This window comes from Gallus gallus, chromosome 3 (assembly GCF_016699485.2).
Source record: "Gallus gallus isolate bGalGal1 chromosome 3, bGalGal1.mat.broiler.GRCg7b, whole genome shotgun sequence".
In the NCBI taxonomy this organism is placed as follows: domain Eukaryota; kingdom Metazoa; phylum Chordata; class Aves; order Galliformes; family Phasianidae; genus Gallus; species Gallus gallus.
In genome coordinates, this window is record NC_052534.1 from 102,341,195 (window position 1) to 102,364,931 (window position 23,737).

The 23,737-nt window shown below is 35.2% G+C and overlaps 1 long non-coding RNA gene across 1 annotated transcript; it reads right to left on the minus strand.

The window, feature by feature from the left end:
• Positions 1 to 2,582: 2,582 nt before the first annotated feature.
• Positions 2,583 to 19,621, minus strand: LOC101748623. Its single transcript, XR_001466180.4, has 2 exons — positions 19,509 to 19,621; positions 2,583 to 3,041 (listed from the first exon to the last, which is right to left on the minus strand). It is a non-coding gene; the product is annotated as an uncharacterized LOC101748623 (long non-coding RNA).
• Positions 19,622 to 23,737: the final 4,116 nt, after the last annotated feature.

The window sequence follows — 23,737 nt, forward strand, 5'->3', positions numbered from 1 at the left end:
TTTTTTTTTTTTTTTTTTAAACACAGAATGGATGAAAAATGCTACTTCTAACCCTCAGATATTCTAAGGAAATGGGAAGAAGGCTGACAAAAAAACCAACCCACCAAATAATTGATCTATAAGTTTAATGATGGTCTTTAAGCCAAGGCCTTGCATTCTTCACATTTATGTTGTTACATGACTTCTGGAGCAAATAATTATTTTCTCAAGTCCAGAAAAACACTGAATTTATGCATGAAAATGCATCTTCTTCTTCGTTTCCACATTCCTGAGGATACTCTACTTAGAAATTATTTTCATATAATACCAAAACAAAGAGTTTTAAAATTCTTAAAACTTGATTTCATAGCTTTGAATTTTACTTTGCTGTTAAGCAGCAACTATATTATGCAATTACTGTAGGGAGCATATTTTCTTACAATAAAAGTAGAATATTTCAGAAAATTTGCTCTTTCTGAAAGCTGCTTAGAAGAGTAAACTCTTCTAGATGGGTTCAAAAGCTTACAGAGTTAAAGATCTAAATTGTTTGCTTTTAGTGTTTTCCCTGGTAGTTACAGTGGAAAAAGAATCTCTTTCATTTTGTAAAGGGGTTGCTCAGTTGATCCAAACAATCAACTCAGTTTCCTAAGGGAGAATACTAATTATATAGTGATGTAAATACGCTGTTTCAACAAACAGGAAGAGCACAGGACTCCTACCACTCACATAAAACTCCAAACAAATTTCAGCTTGCTCTGTCTTTCCCTGAAATCAGATAATATTTAACTATGTTACTTGCTCAAGGTCTTTCTAAGTTTTTAGTGTCATTTTCATATTACTGAAAATATTTTATCATTCATTTGAATCTTGGCTTCCCCAAAGCAGAGATTTTACATTAAAGATTGCACATAGCCAGTTTCTAATAGCTAATTCACCTGGGAATCCTATGGTCTAAAGTTTATTTCAATTTAAATACAGTAATACAACTGATAATAGGAACAATTTACAGAAGGAACATTAAAACTATGTACCTCATATATATACTTATATGCATGTATATGTGTGTCTATATAGACCCCACACACATATACATGTTGTATGTTCTACATTTTCAAGAAAAAATCAAGTTTTTCCTTCAATACCGAAGGACAGATAATAAACTACACCTATGTAATGTCTTATTAAGTAAATCTTTAACATTCTCTGATGTGAATTTAACATAGTGTTCTCATGCTTTGTCAGACACCTTGTCAGATGTGCAGTTAATTTTTACTACAATTTGAAATAAATTTTTGTAGCGTTGCACCAACACTAAGCATATTGGGATAATCACCTCTCTGATTGGTTAGCTATGCTGTGTTTAATGCATCCCAAAATGCCATTTACCATTTTGGCTGCTGGAGCACACTGCTGGCTCATTAAGCCTGCTGTCAACCAAGCATGTTGGTGAATTCGGAGTTTCAGAAAAGAGAAACTGCATAGCAAGTGGAGCCAATATGAATGTCTTCTAGCTTTTCTCCCTTTGAAATAGTTAGGCAAATTTCAATTTGCCATTTCCAATTCTTACAGTCAGATAGCATGTTCAGAGGTGAGTTCAAAATATGATCAAGTTGAAACTTTGCAATATTTCTTAAGAACAAAATCAATGTCCTTCCCCCAAAGGCAAAGGAAACTGGACTAATTATCATTGTTTCGGGACCTTTGGAGCAGTCATTACATCAAGACAGTGCCAAGAACAAGGCAGGGACAGTACTACTGACAGTATATCCGGGCATAATTGACCATCCGAATTTTCTACTTTCCAGTAGAAAACCAACACACTGACTCCAGAATTGACCCTTTTACTCTTTTTATCCATGGATTTTTACTTTACCAAGACCATTCATCTTTTAGAAGTCTCCTTTAGAACACCAAATTGTCTTTTTTTTTTTTTTTTTTTTTTTTTTTTTTTTTTTTCTGCCCAAGGCTGTATCCCATCACATAGATTTCTTTCTGGATGCTCTCTTGTTTTCCAGAAAATAGGAATTATACATTTTCTGAATGAGATGAAAAGGAGAGGAGGAAAGATTTAAAGCAAAAAGAAAAAGAAAAAAGAAGTAAAGGACATTATGATAGACATGAAGGAGTTTTACAGACCTCCTTTTCCCATCCCACTCTTGAAGGACAGACCACATGAAAAAGAAAGGTATTACTGAGTAGTCACCTTTCAAACTGAACAGTGAAGTCACCAAACATTTTGCAACATATCTATAGCACTTTTCAAAGGAAATATCTGATTACCCAGAAAAGCTTTTTTGTATGGCCCACTTCACCTCTGAATACTCAGACAGCTGTGAAGAAGTTGACATTTTTGAAATATTTGGAGCTACATTACTTTAATTTATGATTCTAATAGAGGGAAGCAGAAAAACAAACTGAAGATAAAAACAGTTTTCTCTCGATTACTCATTATAAGGCTCATAAGTCACATAAGCATTTCCTTGCAGCCAAGTATGGCCTAAGACCTTCAATGCATTTCTAATGATATTTTTGCTTAGCTTGAATATTAATAAATGATGTATTGAAATTTTCCTTACAATACGCAATGAGGAAATTTTCAAGGATAAATTTCTCTGGTCCTTTATTCTCATTTACTTTTCCTGTTGATTTCTGTTGTGTATCACTTTAGGTAGCACCCTCACAAATCTGTTACATTGCTTAATGATGTTTGTTCTTAATAAACTCTCTTAAGTTATCCTGAAGCATTCTAGAAAGGGGGCTGCTCCAAAAGTAATGCCTCTTATTTTATTATGTTGCTCACAACGTCAGAGGTGGATGTTGGTGGTATGTCATTAGAGATCGATACCTTCCTGCCAATATTCTGTTACACTTTGTTGCCACGTGATAAATGGCAGTAGAGGAAAAGTCTGACAAAGTGATGTCCAACATGGAAGTGCTAATGAAGCCAAGGTGTGAAACTGAATTCCTCCACAAGGAAAATCCTGGAGTTCTGACCAGATATTTTGGGAAGATCTCGAAGTTCTGCTAGATACTGTAGAGCTTGCAGCAGTCAAACAGAATGCCTATGTTTAAAGAGAGAGAGAGAGAGGAATTGTAGAAATGTAGGTCGATCAACTTTATTCATTTCCTGGAAAAGTACAATAACAAAATGATCATAAAGTTTATAGGTAGCTAGAACAAAGTGGATTTATTCACTGCTAATTGTATTGAATAATTCTTGTAGCTTGGTAGCAGATCTTAGTGAAAAAGGGCAACAGTCACATTGCATTGGCTTTCATGTGTCCCATTACCATACATCTTTCCTTTTTTAGGGTTCTTTATTTAGTCTCGTGGAATTCTCAAAAGCACGTTATGGAAAACACTATTTACATAACATATCCACAGTATAGGGTCTAAAGTAATGGAAAACTGGATATAAAAGACAGTTTTCAATTGTTCATATTTGGCATACAGGGATATACTAAACTAGACACTGCCAAGGTTTATCTAGTGTGGCACCAGTCAGTGAGAATGATAACCTGGTGTAAAAATAGATAAGAAGAGAACTGACTAAAATAACATTGCTACAAAATTGAATTAGGGTCTATAGTGTATCACCAACTGAATTTTATTTAAAAAGTTATAAAGAAATCACATCTCATGGCAGGAATCTGAAAGTATAAATAACACCTCCAGAAATCCCAAATAAATGTTTCCACTTTTCTCAGCAGAGAGGAAAATTCCATCAAGCTTCTCTAACCGATACCATGTTTCTGTGACAGTACTTATTAGAGTCCTTTAAGAAGAATTAAGAGTAATTTTTATTGTCAAATAACATATTTTGACTATTCATCAATGTTATTATAAAAACTTTCATGATGTTATTTCTGTTGCAACAGTTTTTGTACATACTCCTTTTTTTTTTTTTTTTTTTTAATAAGATGGTGTAAGGATTTAATAGATATATTTTCTGTTGAACTAATTTTGTCTGCAGTGACCTAGCACTAGTTTTAGATATGGTTTTGTCTCAGAGTCAGTACTCACATGAACTTAATTTTTAGTGTTCTGTTCTCTCTTTCAGTCTCTTGGTGTTAGTACACATAGTTGGAAACACATAGTTAACAAAAAAAGAAGTTCTTGGAGTTTTGTTCATGGATTTGTCTCAAAGAATAATTAAAACTTACAAACTGTTTTAAGAATAAACTTTATATTCATCTTATGGAGAAAATCTGTCTATATACCCATAAAAATATTTTCTCATGATATATAAATACCACTGTACTGTTTTTATGGGCCTCAGGAAATCAAGGTAACTTAATGGCTTTTTATTTCCACAGTTAACAATATGTAAAAAGGATTTATTAAATGTTCCCAGACCATATACTGAGACACTGTTCCACTGTCTCCTAAGCATTTGGATTTTCTAATGCCAGAACAGATGGAGTTGTTCACTCTCTGAGGAGCCATGTAACACTTTTAAGACTGACTTTGAGTTTTCCCAGATATATATGTTCAGCCTCTTGCTACTTGTACAATTGCTTGAGCGCCTTCTTTAGAGAGTTTGCTATTAAATCCTTGTCTGGGTTTGATCAGATTCAAGCCCTGTATTCATAATGCATATATATACTTCATAACAGATTTCTCATCTTTCTGAAATAATTGGAGGATTGATGTCAAGAAGGGATGACATTCCATATCTCTTTACTCATCAGAATCCCTTGGAAACTTAAAACCAACTTCTCTAACAAGAAGCTCTTCTGTGGTCTAGATCTAACAGGGTGAACAGTCTTTGATAAAAAATTATATCTGTAGATGCTGTCCCCATTGCTGATGATTTTGCAGGAGTCAGAACAGTGGGAGGATAAATAGAGAATATTATTGCTTGAAACTACATTTCTTTTAATTGCCAAGCAGTGCCAAGGATTTGTCTTTCTGGCAAAACTGCAGCACATTAATTTCACTAATCTCTCTTAGCCTCTACAGCAGGGTGGTCGCAAGCAAAATACCTAATGAGAACAATTCCTGGCCCGGGCTACCATCTTCAGTACACTTATTTGAAAGTGTTGGTTGGTGTGGGCTAAAATCATTCCAGCATTTATCATTTATAGATTGTGTTCCAGCACATGGACTTGAACTCATGCACTGTTCAGTTTGCTCTTCTGAGGGATTTTGATGGATGGAAAATTTGCTACTTGGCTGGATATGTGACTAGTTCCTTTGACACTGAAGATGATACTTGCATTTAGTTAGTAAGTTTTTCTAACATGTTGGTTTCCTGGTTTGGAATGTGTTTATTTTGAGACGATACGTGACGGCTGGGCTGTTTTCACACCACAGGTTTTGCTAAGATACTTTAAGATCCCATAAATAGAATAAAATATCCTAGCACTTTGTGAACTGTATGACCGTATATAGATTTAAATGAATATGTAAATTTGATGGTTTGAGTTGAATTATAGAAGGACACTTTTAAACACCAATTCCTTGTCACTTCATCTAAGATAAATCTTTAACATCTGCTGTTCATTTTCTGTGCCAGGCCAAGGGCTTTGTGATATGAAATGAGTAATAAAGTGCTTTCTTTCTATTACTGTCATCCCAGATTTCTACATTTATGAATTCCTATTTTTCAGGTAACAATCTTACTGTGATAATTAGAAATAACTATACAAAAGTAAAAGTTGTGAGACCTGCCTGAACATAAACCCACTATAATCTGAGACATTCAACACTGCTGTGTGCTTCTATCTTCTTTTCCAAAATACACTGAATTCCAAGCTGTTGCCCTACTTTTATAATGCTATTATTTGCTAGCCCTGGATTGCAGACTTAGGAATATTCTCTAACAGAATTCACAGTATACCCAAACTACTTTTAAGGTTGTTGTCTTTTACCTTCAAAACTCCAATCCTTCAATCGCATTTTAACATAGCTAATATGTTTTAGTTAAAGGGTAAAATGCTAAGAAAGTCTTTTTTACTTTTATTCAATAGAAATGTACTTCCAGGAACTTCTATTGACAAAGGGCCAGCCAAGTTTTGCATTCAATTTCTGTAGTAAATTCTATACCTATACAGTTCGGCTTGTACTTGCCCTACTCTCTAAACACACTTGTTCCCCCACAAGCTTGGAGATACTGCTGTTCTGTCTTCTAAAACCCAGAAGATGAAAAAGCAAATGGCTTCCTCTTTTCCTTTTTTTTTTTTTTTTTTTTGTTAGGAAATGCAATAACTCTTATAACTTCTGAGACATATCTCACCGCCAGAATTTCTTGTGAACCTTCGGTATCAACTACACCGAAAAAAGTTATGCCACTATTTCTTACTTTTCTGTCTACAGCAAGCTTTCCATCCGAACTATAACTCCAAAGCTTTATAAGTAGCAAGGAGACATAGATGAATGCGAAATATGGTTTTAACAGCCTCTATTAGTATAAATCAGTGGGCAGATGCTATCATCTGCTACCAAAAACAAACAAACAAACAAACAAAAATACAAAAATACAAAAAAAAAAAAAAAAAAAAAAAAAGCCAGACGTGGAGACTCACTGGGACTTCTTTTTCAAAGTTCTCTTTGTCCCTTGAAATTGCAGCTCAAATTGCTACATTTCTCCTGATATTTGCAGTACTTTCCTAGACTTTGTGTAGGTCTGAGACATTTCCTCTCACCATCCCCATGCCACTCTTCCTCTCCTACATTTAATTGAAGCATTTTGATTTAAACCTGGTGAACCATAGCCAGATTACTTCACATTTTTCTGGTGTACTTCACATACATGAAGTTAAGCTGAGTGTGTTTTATCCTTGAAAAGATGTTTCTTCCGTTCTTTTCTGCAGTATGCACACACAGCTATTCAGCTTCATTTCACACCTTCAGAGTGGAGAAATCTGATTACTTTTTGCCACTGATGTGAAAATATTCCATCAAACAGAAATCTTCCCAACAACCTGGTGTAACACCTTTGCATTCTACCTACCTGAAGAGTGAGTCGACACTCAAATATACAATTAGTTATTGTCTTATACATATACACATTTCCTAAGCACTGCTCAGCTACATCTTGTATTAGAATGCCTGCAGAAGACTTTTTTTTTCTTTTTTAAAGGACAACAGAAATGCAGAATTTTAATTTTGTGGCCCACCAAGTAGTGAGATCAAGTGGATAAAGTAAGGTTTAAGTAAGGTTAAGGAACCTTCTGGTCCAACCTCTGCGCTGTACAGTTTTAATTTAGAAAACTTTTCCACTAAAGGTCAGAAATAGCTGGTCCTTCTGGATCCATGAATTTTGTACTTTTGGACTTCATTTAACAAGTGAGGTGATACATCTAATTACCCAGAACAGCAGATAGCTTTAACACTGCCCCAAGAATGTCTGGCTCAGCTCAGGTTTCCCAGTTCCTGGGCAAGTGTTCCAACATCCATATAATGCTTTGAGAATATATTCCAGCATGACCAAGTGCAGCAGCTTTTAAGAGGAGTGCTCTCCCTGCATGTAATGACAAGAAAATACATTAGAGAGTTTCAGATTTGGAATCTTCTTTTACAGATGTGTGTGGGAAAGAAATTCAGCTTCTGGCCACCCATAAATTAGGCATTTGAGACTAAGGAACTCATCAGACTTCTCTTTATAGTGAGCAAAGACAGTTAAGTACTTTCAGAACTCAGTCCATTCCACCTCAGAATAGGAACTTAAAGTAGATGGAATGAATGATCTACTGTAAATTTTTATCTCTCTCCAAGACATAACCTAGACAATTAACTTTAATTGTACAACTAGCCTTCAGACACTTGAGGTTAAGAAAGATGGGTTTCAATTTTACAGGGGCTGAATAGATAACGTGAATATGTACTTCATTGGGTACCAATGGGCTGGGTTTATATAAAATTAAATCCTCTAAGAGGTTTCCAAAATGTAAAAGATTTTTTTCTTAATTTTTTCCTTTCCTTATATTTTTAAGACATAGTATAATCTAGAGCTGCTGAAGTGTATGGCTATTTAGAGGCCATTGCAGGCTACAAGAGACTACTATCATGATTTCAATATTTTTCCTCTTAATTGGTGATCAAGGCAAATTGGATTTCCTGAATAATAATAATTTGTTTTCTTCATAGTGGCTAACTACGTATGTACATAATTGGCAGAAGGGCGTTTGTGTTCTGCCTTTCAAACAAGTGAGTCTTCTGGGATCTCAGTTCTCTCTGTTGAGTTTGTGGTTTTTATCATTTATTAGTCTTACAGTATGTTTTAATTGTGATCTTGCAATGGAATTACTGTGCTGACTAAACAGTCCAGATGTTTCAGTTTACAAATTCTGTGATTTTAATCTGCAATGTTGCATTATCAGCTTTTCCAGCGTAGCTGCATGCTATCTAATAAGATATCATTTAGAAGGATGCTCGTCTTCCGTACCATTACACTTCTTTATACACTCCAAGTCACAAGGCAATGTGTAAACAGTTCCAGATCTCTCAGTCTTTATTCATAGGAGGGATACTCCAATTCCTCCACCATTTAATGGCCCTTCTTCGGACTGTCTCCAACCTGCACAGCTTAGGTTACTAACACAGATATGCCCAAGGGTTTGCTTTTGTTACTCACAGATATTTGTTTGTTGCCTCCTGAGATGACCTAGGAAGCCCTGGCATAATCACCAATGCCTCTCAGAAATACTCAGATCTTTCTTAGTTTCTCCATTGTATCTGTGAGAATCTGTAGATGTTTCACATATCTTAGCATATTACAAAGGACATGAGATGTGAGGTCAACTGAATTAAGCCCTCTGTGTCTTCTTTGAGGTAAACTGTAATGCTGTCCAGACTCTATTAAAGGTATTGTCAGAAGAGTTGCCTATGGCACCAGGCTGCTATGTTTAGTTAACTTACTACGTTGTAGGAATTTTAGATAATCTTACTTTAGGCTTTGATACTGTATAGGTCAGTTTACAAAGGTCTATATTTACAGCTTTCTTTTCAGGAAAGGAATATTTATATGAAGGTTACAATTCGGAGCATTTTGAGATGTCTGTTTTGAGTGAGATTTCTTGCATTCTTTGAGTGCTCTTAGCAACAACTGAATATGAAGAAAGTCTCTGCAACTAATTCAGGAATAAATGCCCATTCAAACTTCTTAGTTCCCACTGATGCATAGAATTATGATGACTTCTTCCGGGGTTAAAAACAACATTGTTAATCTGTTTGTTTTGCTGGTGTATTACATCATCATGAATCATGTTTAAATAGCCAGATATTATTTTTGTAGATGTAGATGTTCCTCTTATTTTAAGAAGTCAGCCAACCTACCACAGGGTTTCATGACTGCCTCTGATGATAAAGTCAGTTCTTGTCTGTAAGACTTCCCTTTTCTTTACAGCTTTGCTTTTATATTTACATAGAGTTTTCCACATGTATAACACTGTGCGTGTATTGTGCTTGTGCCTCTTTCAATCCTTGGACATTTTCCAGTTTCTTTACTAACTCTGGTAGCTGTGCTGGCAGCTGTTCTTACAGAGGTGTAATCATAAACTGATTGTTATACTGTCTACTTGGGTTTGTCATTTTTTGTTTATGTCAGTGTGGGATTGAATTGGAAGTTTTCTGGCAGTTTCTGGCCCTTATACACACAATGTTCCTGTCTCTTCTTATTTCTTCATGTAAGTGAGGAAATACGTTGGTTTGCACTAAGCTCTCTACAGCTGCTTGGAAGTCCTATTTGTTTTAAATTAAACCTTCGTTCTTTTACTATCTTATGGAGAAATGAATCTCAAACATATGTGGCTTTGACTTCTTTTTCTCTCCTCAGTTAATACTTCTGGGAGTTTACTGTGCACCATTTCTATTGTGCAAACCTCATAGCTTCCAGGATTCCTATTCAGACCATACTAAGCTCAAGTTTTATGTAGCTGAGAGATGGAGAGCTTATTTATATAAAGATGTCTTTTTTGTTGCTTTAGAAAAGTCCCATCAGTATATTTCCTTTCATGCTTTGTCCTCAGGATCTCATACAACTCTAGCTTGAATTTGAATGCCCAGTAGAAACTGATATCATTAAGATACTTTTCTTTCCATCTTTCTTTGTCTTTTTCTGTTTGAATTCTCCACAGACTGAGAAAGTCAGGAACCATAATCCTCATTCATTCCAGTTCCTCAGCTTAGCTTTGAGGAACAGATTAAAATCCTGTGTTACCTGTACTGCCATTGCGTATTAGCTATGGGAAGAAAAGTAGTCCTTTATTCTTGCTGTGTTCCTCTCCCTGCCTCCCAGTTTTGTAATGAATGAAAATAGTTCCCTTCAGACCTCCTAAGACAGTCTTTTACCATGTCATATGTATTGAAATAAATTGTGATATTCAGAATATTTTATTTCATTCCTCATTACCAGTATTTTGAACTTTCTATTACTGCCTCTACTGTACTCTTGAATGTGCTATGTATGAGGACTGATTAAAAGTAATGGCTCCTATTTTCTTATATTGTCCACAAAATCAGGAGCAGATGTTGGTGGTATGACAGTAGAGATTGCACCTTCCCACCAGTATTCCACTACATGTTGTTGCTGTATGACAGATGGCAGCAGAGGGGCAGTCTGACAAAAAGTCGTCTGACATGGAAGTGTGTATGAAGCAAAGATGTGCCACTGAATTCTTCCTAGGGGAAAAAAATGGCACCCACTGACATTATTGACATTTGCTGAACGTTTCTGGAGACTAAAGAGTGGATGTGAGCACAGTGAAGTGATGAGGCATTTCAACAGTGGCAACAGCAACAGTGGATTGCCTTTGCTGGTACAGATTTCTATAAATGGGGCATGCAGGCTCTTGTTCATCGTTGGTGCAATTGCACAGCTAGTCATGGTTGACTGTGTTGAAAAATAGTGTTTTGTAACTGAAAATTTGCTCTATCAAATAGTGTTATTGCGCTCTTTGTATCTGCTGTAGTTTCCATGGAAATAAATAGGAGACGTTACATTCAGAGAGACGTAGTAGATACATAGACTGATATATCATAAATTTGAAATGATTTGTGGGAAGAAAAAGCTGTGGGAGGAATTTACTGAGGTTGATAGTGGAACTGCTGACCAGAATAATAAATCTGAGGATATTATCCACATTCCCCATCCTACTGTGCAATGTCCATTTTCATGTCAACTATCCTTTTCTTTTCAATAAGAAAATTCTAATTTGTATTGTTAGTTTCACTTGACAGCTATCACAGAATTGTAGAACTTGGGAAGGGGTCTTGGAAGCAGTTTGTTTTATTCCAAGCAAATATCTCCAGCATGGAAAACAGCACCCCTGCAGATCTATGTTTGTCTGGGTAAGCAACAGAAATTCAGTTGTGTCTCATATCTGATTCTCCACATACCACTTAACACGTGAAAAGCTGCAGGACGTGAATGTCCTTTGCATTCCTATTCCCTGGTATTTCAAAAGTATGTTTTGGTTGTTAAGATTCTACCTTGTAAGCCTTACTTTCAGTTTGACCTTTTTCAGAGCCAAGACCATGTCATCTTCCACCTAATTAGCTATTTCTTCGGAGATATTTTGTGAGCTTGTCTCATTTCTCAGTTTTAGATTCTGAACCTGATTTGATGAGCTAATGATCCTATTAGTAGACTCAGCATGGTAGTGACATTTTCAGAAATAGTGTATAGGAAGAGATTGGAAGATAGGTTGTGTTTCTTACACATTACTCATATTCTTCCTGTTCCATCCTTTCAAAGAATCTGCGTGGTGACATTTGGAGGATAAATAGAATAAAAATATTTTATAACCAGGTGGCAACATTGTACTGATTCTGAACTTGTGTTGGTAATCTTCTTCTAGGGTAGTAATATCTTGCTTCATTGCTAATTACATAAGGTTGTTGTTGTTTTGTTCTGTACTGGCTGCATGATTTTGCTATATTTGTTTTCATTTGAAAATAAATTTGAAATGTGGCTGAATATATTCTTTCTATTTCTTATTATATCATTTTTCTATCACCTTTTGTATGAAAAAGTCAGATCCTGACTTTAGCAGTTAAGCTGTGGCTTGATCATCTAAGGACTCAATTCGTATTCAGGGATATGTTTCCAAATTTCAACTATTATTTCTGCAATTAGAGGGAGACAGTTTTTTTGTAGAAAGTGGGAAGCAGCAGCCACAGGAAATGGAAAAATATGGAGATAAGTTTCACAGCCTTGATAAGTTTTGTGATTTTAATCAGTTTTCTGCCAAACTGGACAGTACTACACCACTTCCTGAAGAGCCCCAAGTATATGAAGAGTGGATGAAATATGCAATGTGGAAGTGCATGCAAGCTGAGCTGACAAAGTGTGGTGTGACACTCATATGATTAACAGGTATGAAAATTGGATGGATTAGATGGATATTTCCTATTGAAAAACATTTTTGTACTCACTACTGCTATTAATTGGTGCTATTAGAAAACCTAATGAGTAACAAAAAGTTCTTACACGTCCATATTAAGTTCTTGCATTTGCTGCTTCACCTGAGTTAGATTTCTCTTAATTGCTACTGTGATTAGAAGAAATAGGACGACTGATATAACTGTAATCTTCACCCCATAGATTTGCATAAGAAAATGAATTTTAATGTGAATCGAACATAGACCAAGTATTGGTGAGTTTGGAAATTTAATTAATACTTCAATATTTTCAAGTGTTTAACAGTGCTTTTTGAGAGAAGAGCACACAGTTTATTGCAAAGCCAGCTTTCCATGACATATACTGACAAAGAATCATAAAGAATTGGTATTAAGATTAAAACCTTTCAATTTCAAAGGATTTTTTAAGTAAGTTCCTTGCTTAACTGACTATATTAGTATTTTGGTTTAACTGCAGTATTCTCATCAAACAGAAGAATCAAATTTAAGATAAAACACTCTTCCCTTCATTTTTATAATGATTCTATTTAGATATTTCACAGTAATGGCTCTGAGGTGACTGATAGCAGACTTTCAATATCTAAAGGGGAGCCACAGGGAAGAAGGGGACAGACTCTTTAGCAGGATCTGTGGTGATAGAAAAAGGCGAAATGGCTTCAAGCTTAAAGAGGGTAGATTTAAGTTGGATATAAGGAAAAAATCTTTTACAGTGATGGTGGTGAGGCACTGGAACAGGTTGCCCAGAGATGTGGTGGATGCCTCATCCCTGAAGACTTCCAAAGTGAGGCTGGATCAAGCCTTGGTCAACCTGATCTAGCTGTGTGTGACCCTGTTCACTGCAGGGGAGTTGGACTACATAGACTTTAAAATTCCCTTCCAACTCTAAGGATTCTATGTCCTTATGATTCTAATGATTGAAAAATACCGTAATCTTTCAATGTTCTTGTTCTCCTTAGACCTTTCCTAGTCTAAAATTACATTTTTCTCCTTTCTGTTTCTTTATGTCTTATACAGGATTTATACTTCAGAACATTACCCTAGATCATCTCATTTCATCCTCTGTTTCCATATGATTTACTTCCACTGTGCATTTCTGTTCCTGAACATCTACTCCCAGATCATTCTTTTTCACTGAAAGAAATGAAGTCCTTCACTTACTGCAGTGCTAACATCCTCCTGGTCCTCAAATCTTAGTTATCTATAAGAAAAATGGAGACAGACTCTTTGGCAGGGTCTGCTTTGACAGGATGAGGTGAAATGATTTCAGACTAAGAGAGAGAACATTTAGATTGGATATAATAAAAAGTTTTTTATGATAAGGGTGGTGATGCACTGGAACAGGCTGCCTAGAGAGGTGGTGGATGCCCAATCTCTGGAAACGTTCAAGGTCAGACTGAACAGGGCTCTGAGCACCAGATCAGGCTGTAGGTGTCCCTATTCATTGCAGGGGAGTTAGACTAGATGGCCTTTAAGGGTCCCTTCCAACTGAAACATTTCTATTATACTAGGATCCTATGATAATAACTAGTTATTTATCTATCTATATATCTATTTATTTTCTGCAGAACTGTGTCTTCAGTATTGCCATATACTTAAGAGTCATGGAATTCAATTCCCTTGTCATATTCAACATGAGTTAAGTTTTGGCATTCCTAACAGCAACCCTCACGATCTTGCAAGATTTCTATATTCCTCCTCTGCAGCATATACTCATTTCCACCTCCTGATACATCATTTTTGCACTGAGACATAAACCTGAAATCCTCATATGGTCTCTAGATATAGTCACTTCTACTTCAAGCTTATTCACTCTATCCTTCCTTAATTTGTTTATTAAAATAATGTTTGCAAAGAATTTCAAAAGCTGATATTATTCAATATTCTGGTAATCTGCTGTCCTTTAATTATCCATTTTTATGTTCTTCACTATTTGTGCAGATTTTTAATACCTTATGATATTAAACACAGATTTAATCATTTTAACACTTAAATAAAAATGTCAGATCTCTCGAAAAATTATGAACTAACTTTCTTTATACATTAAATAGCCTTATTCCTTCTCTATCTATGCTCTTCACATATATAGGGATATAAGAAAAAAGAATAACAAGGAGGAGTTGAAAAGATGCTGTTGAAAACATCTATAACTATCTTGTCCATTTTTTTAATCAGCATTTCAGATAAAGTAGGCATATAGTAGGCATTTTCCATGCAAATTTACACAAATTTTACTAAAACATTACTCAAAATAATCTTACAATTTACTTCAACATCATGCTATGTTACAGTCCTTACATGGCCTTCTGAAAATCTGCAGTTCTGAATGCTCAGTTTTCCTCTCATTTTTGTTCTTGAAGAAAGATTTCAATTGTTTTCAACATTCTCAAAATTCTAGTGGTATAATTTTTTAATGTCTATTTCTTTTCTTTTGAGTTCTGCCAAGCCCACTTACATTTGTTACTCTTTTCATAGATTATAACTGAAAAATTTTAAAGAGCACAGTCCTTTATTTCCACTATTTTTCTAGCTACACTTTTACTTGGGCTGTTTTGTGGATGTAATCTGAATGGAGGTTGCTAATTGGGGAAGCTCATTAACCAGTAATTGTAAAATCCATCCTTCCATGGCACTTTTCAATTATGTGATTTTCTTTTGCCTTCTCAGCTCACTTCATTTCCATAAATGATACCTCTCCTTGTATTATTATACTTGTACCTGTCTAAGCACAATGCCTCAACAATTTTATTTTTGACTTCAGCCCCATTGTACTTGGTGCTGAATTAATGCATATCCATAATGAAGCAGTCCTATCTCTACTATAAAAAGTAAAATAATAAAATGACAGACAACAGCTGGGTACAGATAGATGGGACAAAAACGAGACAAGACTCATTTTCACTGTCTTATGAGTAGGCCCCAACTCCAATATTTTTTCTATAGATGTGTATTTTCACTTGAGCTCCCTTTGTCTTAGAAATAAACATTGTTTACAAACTAAGTTAGTTTTACATTATAAATAATCTTGCTGCTTGTATTATAGAATTTGCAGGTGTGAACACTGAAAGACGAGAATTGCTTTAGTACTGAAAGAACATTTCTTGTTGTTGGAACTTGATAGGAGAGGCGGGATAGGTATGGTTTAGTTACATTTTATTCATGTCCCTCCAACTAATGACTTGATGATCTATACTGTTCAGTTACAGGAATAGAGCAAAATATAAATCATTTTATATTGGTCTATAATAAAGTGATACACCTAGGGAAGAACTGGCTTATTTGCGGAGTTGTCATTGTTTTGATCTTACTTTATTTCAAAGTATTATTTATGTCAGAGATGCCTTAGGCCTCTCTTGTCATAACATTATCTGAATTTGAAAGGACAGTATATTTCCTACTTCTAACACTTCTTCCGTCTGGTATATGTTCTCTAGACTTGTATTCTTCAACACATTGTTAGAGGCTGGATTTTTACAGTGCTCTTTGAGAACAAATGGTTCTGACAGCAAGTGAATTTTGAATTTTTGGTCACATTTCTTCAGATGGTGAAGCTGAATCATTAGCAACAGTAATACATTCACTACTTGTACTAGCCAACCCAACAGCTACCATTTTATAGAGAGAGAATAAGCAGTTATGCAACAATCAATCTGGGACTACTCCTGTCTGTAGAACTTAACTATGATGTTTTGCTCAGATCTGTAATAGAATTCACAAATGTCATTCTTCTCAATTCTTTACCCAGCACTCTTGGACTACAGCCAAGAAGGATGGACAATGTGGTATTCAGCATGCTTCTTCCCAAAGAGAGGAAGGATAAAGACAATTTGAAGGAAGGACAATCTATATTAAAGCAGTGATTATTACAGAAGAAAGCTTAGATCGCAGGCTCAAATAGACATTCCTGCATGAACACACTGTGAGGATTGCTCTCAGGAACAGTAAATATTAAGGAGGCCTGGAAATAGAATGAGTTAAAGTCTATGTGCAGAGCTTGCTAACAAGCAGCACTTTTAAGTTGTAGGAAATTTCAAGTAATTTCAAGTTTTCAATTTTCTGTCTAGATTGGATCAAAACCATTTGTTCTTGCTAAATACATAATGGTAGGTCTTGGATATTGTAGTTGCTTAGGGTAATTGGTGTTTCTGTCAGTTTCCCAAATAATTCTAGTCATTAAACTTTTGATACTGTCATTTTCACTGAACAGGTGCTCTGGAGTCAGACAAAACTTGTTTAAAGCCATGATATTTGAAATGAGATAGTTGGGCTCAATGAACTACATGTTTCTGTATAACTTTATTTTGTCAGGACTTATTAGGCTAGCTGTTCACTTTGACAGCTGCCTACAGACAAATACCTTATCAGTGATCTAAACAGTGTGGTTGTTGTAACTGAGAAAAATGAATTGTACTTTATGCACTTCTTAAGTGTTAACAGCCAAACTTTCAACAACGATAGAAATATATACATATAGAAATATATAATTCTTTCCCAAAACTTATGGGGGGTAGTTGTAGGTATTTATAGTCATTCCCCATATCCATCCTCATTTCTGTCCAGATTTGAGCTGTGAAGCTTCTGAAATCAGAAATGGAGATGAGCTATAATGTGGAGTTTTGAATACTGTTAGCTTGCAATCATCAAAGAAAAGAACACTGCGTAATCATGGAAAAAAATATTTTTGAGTCTGGGTCTCCTACAACTGAAGTGAGGTTAAACAGGTTCAAAACCAGTTAAAACAGCACATCCATAATGTTTCCTATAAAATTTTGTTTTCAAACAAGTATTTTAAAGATTCAGAGTTTTTTTTTTTTTTTTAACAAAGAAAAAAAAATACCATCATATGTGTATTTCCTCTAGTTTGTTTTGCTTCATTCAGAATCTGTCAGTCTTGTGTCGCAGTTATGGAGTAGGAAGCATTGTACAAGTGCTACTCTGAAAGTAATGCCTCCTATTTTATTATGTTGCTCCGCAATGTCAGTGGCAGATGTTGCTGGTATGGCAGTAGGGGTTAAACCTTCCCACCTGTATTCCATTTTGTTATCATGTGGCAGATGGCAGCAGAGGGGCAGTCTGACAAAATTACATTTGGTATGGAAGCATATATGAAGAAAGGTTATGTCACTGAATTCCTCCTTGTGGAAAAAATTGCATCCATTGAGTGGATCTGACTACAGTGAGGTGATGGGTGGTGTGTTCCAGCAGTGGCAACAGTGACAGTGGTTGACCATTGCTGGCACAGATTTTTCAAGCACAGCATGCAGACTCTTGTTCATCACTGGTGAAAATGTGCAGCTAATGGTAGAGACTGTGCTGAAAAACTATGTTTTGTAGCTGAGAATTTGCTTTATCAAATTGTATTACTGTGTTCTGTGTATCTGTTGTGCTTTCTAGGGAAATACATAGGAGGGATTTCTTTCGGAGCAGCCTACATATATAAATGCCAAACCCCCCAAACCTGTTTTATCATCATCTACAAGTGCTTTGATACTGCTGCTTCCTCTATAACACCAGTGGCTTACTAGGAAAGTCGTCACCTATCCAGTCAAATTATGAATATGAAATCCATCTCACTGAAACTTCTCATGCAGGTGAACAGAGAAGTGCCTGCAAAAGTGCCAGAAAACTGAATTGGGAATGGATTTCTGTCAACTGAAGAGAAATTATTTGCTCATCTCTTCCTACCAAACTCAGTTTAAGCAGCTGTTCCCAAGCTGCATTTCTGACATCTATTCTGCAAAGTCATCAGATGTAGTTACTATACCAGCCTTTTGCTTTCTGTTACAAGAAGAAACAGAGTTTGAATTTATGACATTTGCTTAGAATTAAGCCTGAAGTGTTAATCCTTTTTGTTGTTGTTGTTGTTGTTTTCATTTGTTGTTTTCCTAGTAAGATATTTTTAGACAAATAAGATTTAGATGATCATATCATATGTCCGTTCAGCTCTCCACTTTGCTTGTCCATAGTTTTAACTTTGTTCACCAAGTTCAGTGAACTCTGACATAGACAGAGCTATTTCAAAGACATTCTGTTCCTAGATGTTGTGAAAACAGAGAGCTCAGTCTGTTTTGAAAGAGAACACTGCTGTCTGCAGTATGACCTCGGCCCTTATTAAACAGTAGGGAATACACATAGAAGTGCAATATGAAAACTTCAACCAGTAGATAAATTTTGTGAGGAAATCACAATGTCAGTCATAACTCCATTATCAAAATTTATGAACTTCTCTGTTCATTAAATGGTCGGTTTTTACTTTTGAAAAAGTTATGTCTCTGTATAAAACGTTTCTAATTTATATTATATTATTTCTTTGGAAATATCTAACCCTACTTTTTCTTTTTTTCTGTTTCACTCCATTTTCTTTTTTATCTCTCTGTTGATCTTCATAATTGACATATGGATATGGAACTGTATCAGCCAGAGAAAGTTTCCTTCACAGCTTTTTGCCTTTTACAGTACCTGGATTCTTACATTCACTTGCTTTTCCTGCATGTGCACTAGGATCTGTTTTGGGAATTGACTGTACCATCTGATGTCCTGTTGTCTGTAAACTACTCTGACTCACCTTTACAGGAGTTATGCCATGCTGTGATTGTAAGCGTCACAATCTGGCCAGATATTTGCCATCTAAGTCACAAGCACATTTTTTTTTCAAGTTTATAGTGCATAACAAATGAACAGGAAATCCTTTTATCTTGATCTGAGATCATTTTTCTCTGGACCAGGGGGAATCAATGAAACTCGGGCAAAAAATGAAGCGGAGAATGTTAAGGTCAGGCAGCTTGCTCAGTGTAAATGCAAATCGGAAAGCAGATGGAGTGCATCATGCACAACATCCTGAGACACTCTACTCAACAGGCCAGTCCATTTGATAAAGTACATTGCCATCCTGAATTTTAATGTGACAGGAGTACTTTTAAGTCTCTTGTTTATGCTTTTGTACTTGAGGTCTATGAACAGACAACAGTGAACCCTTATTAGTTGCTCATGTGTAGGAAAAAAAGAACCTCACCCCTCCACTGAATCTGTCATGATATGCAGCTACAGCATTGAGTGAAGTACCAAGCTCAGTGTTTCTACAAGGACTTAACACAAACTGCAGAATACTAGAGATTAAACATTCACAATAAAAACACATTTTTACCTCACCCAAACATCAAAATACTTACAGAGGGGCATGGACTCTCTGTAAGTGCTTAAAGATGTGATCCACAAACCCTCACATGGTTTCATCACAGCCAGAATGCTTTTCTGTCCCTCCTAACTAAACTCGCACAGTGACAGCTGTTCTCAAATTGCCATTGTGACATAATTCAATTCTATTTCTGAAGTCATTACCTGTTGCTATGACAACATAACACTTTGCTGCTAATATGTATGTCTCAGAAAAAATTAGAGAAGTACCACTACCCCAAAATTGACTTTAATTAGATTAGTTCAAAAATTAGTCTCTACTACCATACATCTGGGAAAGGTGTGTGATAAATCTTTTCCATAATAAATGATTACAGGCAGAATAGTTTGGTTCTGATATATTCCCCTTACTTTTTATGGATGTTGACCTTTTATGTCCACATAAGAAAAGCGAAGGTGAAATCAACAATTCTACTTTTCCTGCTTGGGACAATGAAATGACCACAATTAACGAGAAAGTCTTTAAAAGAACCTGCATATTTCCTTGTTAAACACCTTGTTCTCCTGAATGTTTTTAAATGTTCAGACAGATCTAGAAGCTTTAAGATTCTTACTTCAGTTACTATTTTTTTCTCCCTGGGTTCCAATGCTTCTTACTAACATGAGAATTCACTATAGGATGCATCCGATTATACAAACTTGTCCTTTAATGAAAATACACATCATTTACCACTAAGTTTCTAAGTCTTATTTGAAATGATTTCTTTTCCTACTTAACATTTAATTATATTATTTTTAGATTTTTATCTAGTATTTCCTGGTTGTCCTTTATCCAGTTTTACTGTTTTACAGGGATAACCGAGACAATACAATAAAATACTGGTAAAATTGTTGGGACTGATCTCCCTGACAATCACCTTTCCAGTGGGGGTTTTGCCAAGCCAATATGTCCTTAGCAGTCCTAACATCGATGTTGTGACAGCGTTTCTATCTAGCATGGTGTGCAGCAGAGAATGTTTGAGATTTATACATTATAGATACAGGCAGAGATTTATTTTCACATATTTATCTAATAAAAATTATTCTTCCTTTCGAGCTATATTTGTTGTAATATTGGTTCTCCCAAACTGGAAGGTTTCTTCTCTCTCCATTGAGTTTCTGGATGTATCAGTATAACAACATGCTGTTGTCATGTCATGGAGCAACTTAAGGAATTGAAACCATCATAAAATTTATTTCTTACTAATTTCAAAAATATGTTCTATGACAACATATTTTCATTTTGAGGGTGGAAAAAGCAATCATTCAAATATAACAACGAAAAAGCTCACTGCATTACAGCTGGAGTACATTTAGCAAATCACCATAAAAAGAAAAAAGCTGTAACATGATATGCATATTGTCCTCTCTATTAAGTTTTTTAATGCATAATAACAATGATAATGGTAATAATAACCATAGCAATTCAAACTGCTATTCATAATGCATTACTTTTCTTAATGTTATTTCTCAATGTCTGGAAAAATCACAATTGTTGGATTTGGAACAGCTGAAAAATTACAGCATTAAGTACTAAATGCTTTTCTACTCAGTAATTTGTCTGAAGTAGGAGCAGCTGAAGAAATGAGGTCTTCCCAATGACAATGAGGTAACTGTACAACAGCAAAACTGATTCTTGCAAACGTGTGATAAAAATGTTTTCTCAGCTGAGACATAGTGCCTCTGAGCTCTCTTACTTTACAGTTGTGATGGATACCACTGATATATAGATTCAGCTTACCTAAGTTCATTGCCCATAATAAATTGGAAATATTCATGTGTACCTGACAGAAGCATGAATGATTCTTTTTGTTAACATTTGGAGAATTTTGAGGAAATGGAAGCCTCCAAACAGACTTTTGTTAGTGTTCTAGTAAGAGCAGAAGACAAATAAACTGAGATTCTCCCAGGACCACCACAAAATTATTTATATTCTTGACAGCTTGTTCAGCACAAGTAGTCCTGGTCAAAGCACAGCCATCTCTGGCACTTTGTGTATGATACTTAGCAGAGACTCGTAGTTTACAAAGAAGTCACTTTGTAAGAATAATTTTTGAGATGACAAGGTGACAGATGTGCATAGGGAAAGTGAGTAACTTCAAGTGCCCATTTCTTCCAAGCAGAATGTGAACAAATGAATTCAACATTCATCAGTAGCTTACGTTACAACAGATTTTATTTCCTAATTATTTTCATTGTACATTTTTTCTAACCCATAGTAGGCCTGTTCCAGTTCCAGGAGCAGTCAAGCAGGATTCTACCTTTTGTCATCAGAAATGTACATAAGTTTTACTGGGTTCAATAGACATCGATAAAGCATATACCTTGTTTGAGTTCCTCCATTTTTTAAAAGACTAAGCATCTAATTTTTTAAATTATTGCTTTTGATACTTCACATTGTGCATGTAAAACTATAAAAACATTCAACATAAAAATTTCAAAATACTTAACAACAACAAAAGAAGTATACCAGTTAAATGTACTAAGCACTGAAAGACATTTTAACAGTTGTGGTAAAACGTTCTGGTAAAAAAACAGAAGTGACATGAGAATTCTGCAGAAAGCAACTAAAGTCAGGATATCAGGCTTTCTAGGTCAGTCTGGTGTAATGGAAAGCCGGTAACATTGAGAGATGATTTATAGTGAGATTTATTTATTTATTTATTTGCTGTGATAAGATGGAATACGTAATTTTTACAACTATAATTGTAAGACCATTCTGTAAGGCACAGTGAAGTGGAAGAAGCAGCAACTCCCACTGTTGAAAAGCCAAGAAAGTTATTCACGAAGTCGTGGTAATTTAAAGCACACTAGATTATTGTATAACTCTCATTGATGAACTTTATAAGATAATTCTTTTACCCATCTTCATATTGAAAAGTCTTTATACATAAAATAATATTTCAGGAAAGTAAAATTATCTTTTTCTTTAAATGAATTATGTACAGTTCGATGGTTTTGTCCAAATGTTTTATTTATTGTTAGAATCAGATCTGTGACTTTGATTTACTACAAGTCATTTGTGTGTATTGGTGCTCTACAGTGGGGAGCACATCAGCTAGAACCTCTCAAAAACAGTAAAAAGAGATTTTCAGTGTTATTCTAGGTGTAGAGTTGTTCATGCTATTCTTGCATAGAACAAATAAATTTTTGAATACAAGGAAAATTGCACACTTTATAAGAAGAGTGAAGTCATTGTGGGTCACTGTGCATGCAGTTTACCTCAGCACAGAATTTATTCAATGCTTTTAGAAGGCAGTGGATATCTCTTTGTGATGTGGAGCTTTGAATCTAGCAGGTGCAGAAAAGAGATTTATGGGTGCCAAGTGAGATTTGCCCCGGTATATTGAGCTTTGACTTTTCTTCCATCTTCTATAACAGAAATAAATTTATTCAGTAATTTTAAATGCTGTAATTGTGAAAAATGTCAGTGCTTTAATGAATGAGAATTTGTTTGCTTCCAATAAATACAAACTGTTGTAGCTATTTCTCATATTACTGGAGTTGAATCCTCGTCAATGTCATACTCCTGCTTCACACTGCTATGCAAAACACAAATGAAACCTGCAGTGACAGAATAATACAAAACTTAAGTGTACGCTATGGACTCCAACCTGCATCTCCACTGCTGATATTCCTTTTCTCAATAACTCTAGCGTTTAACCTTGATTTGTTCATTATTCTCCCTCAGATCACTGAAACAAAGCTATTTTATTACCTTTTCAGAAATATTTAGCTCCACTCATCAAACCAATAATTTTTGTTCTCTTTTAAATGCCTATTTCTTTGGTATTGTAACAGAATAAGCTTTAATATATATATATATTATTAGTTTGAGTACAAATCTGTTGAAGGCCTTTTATACTTCTCTGAATCAATTATTTCTGTATCTTAAGTAGTCTGCTTTGTGGGATAAAAAGTGAAAAGCACCTCTAGAACTGTTCAAGAAATATTTAGATGTTGTACTTGGGGACATGGTTTAGTGTGAAATACTGGTGGTGGATGGACCACCACCAATAGAAAAGACTTAGAGGTCTTTTCCAACTTGGTGACTCTATGATTCTATAATTCTAAATGCTACTGAATATATACTTTGAGGCATCCAAGGTCGTCAAAAGGGCAGCATCTGATACATGGAAAATAATATTTTAACATTCACATATTGCCTCTTCTAAATTAATGATCATGATCATAGAATCATAGAGTGGCCTGGGTTGAAAAGCAC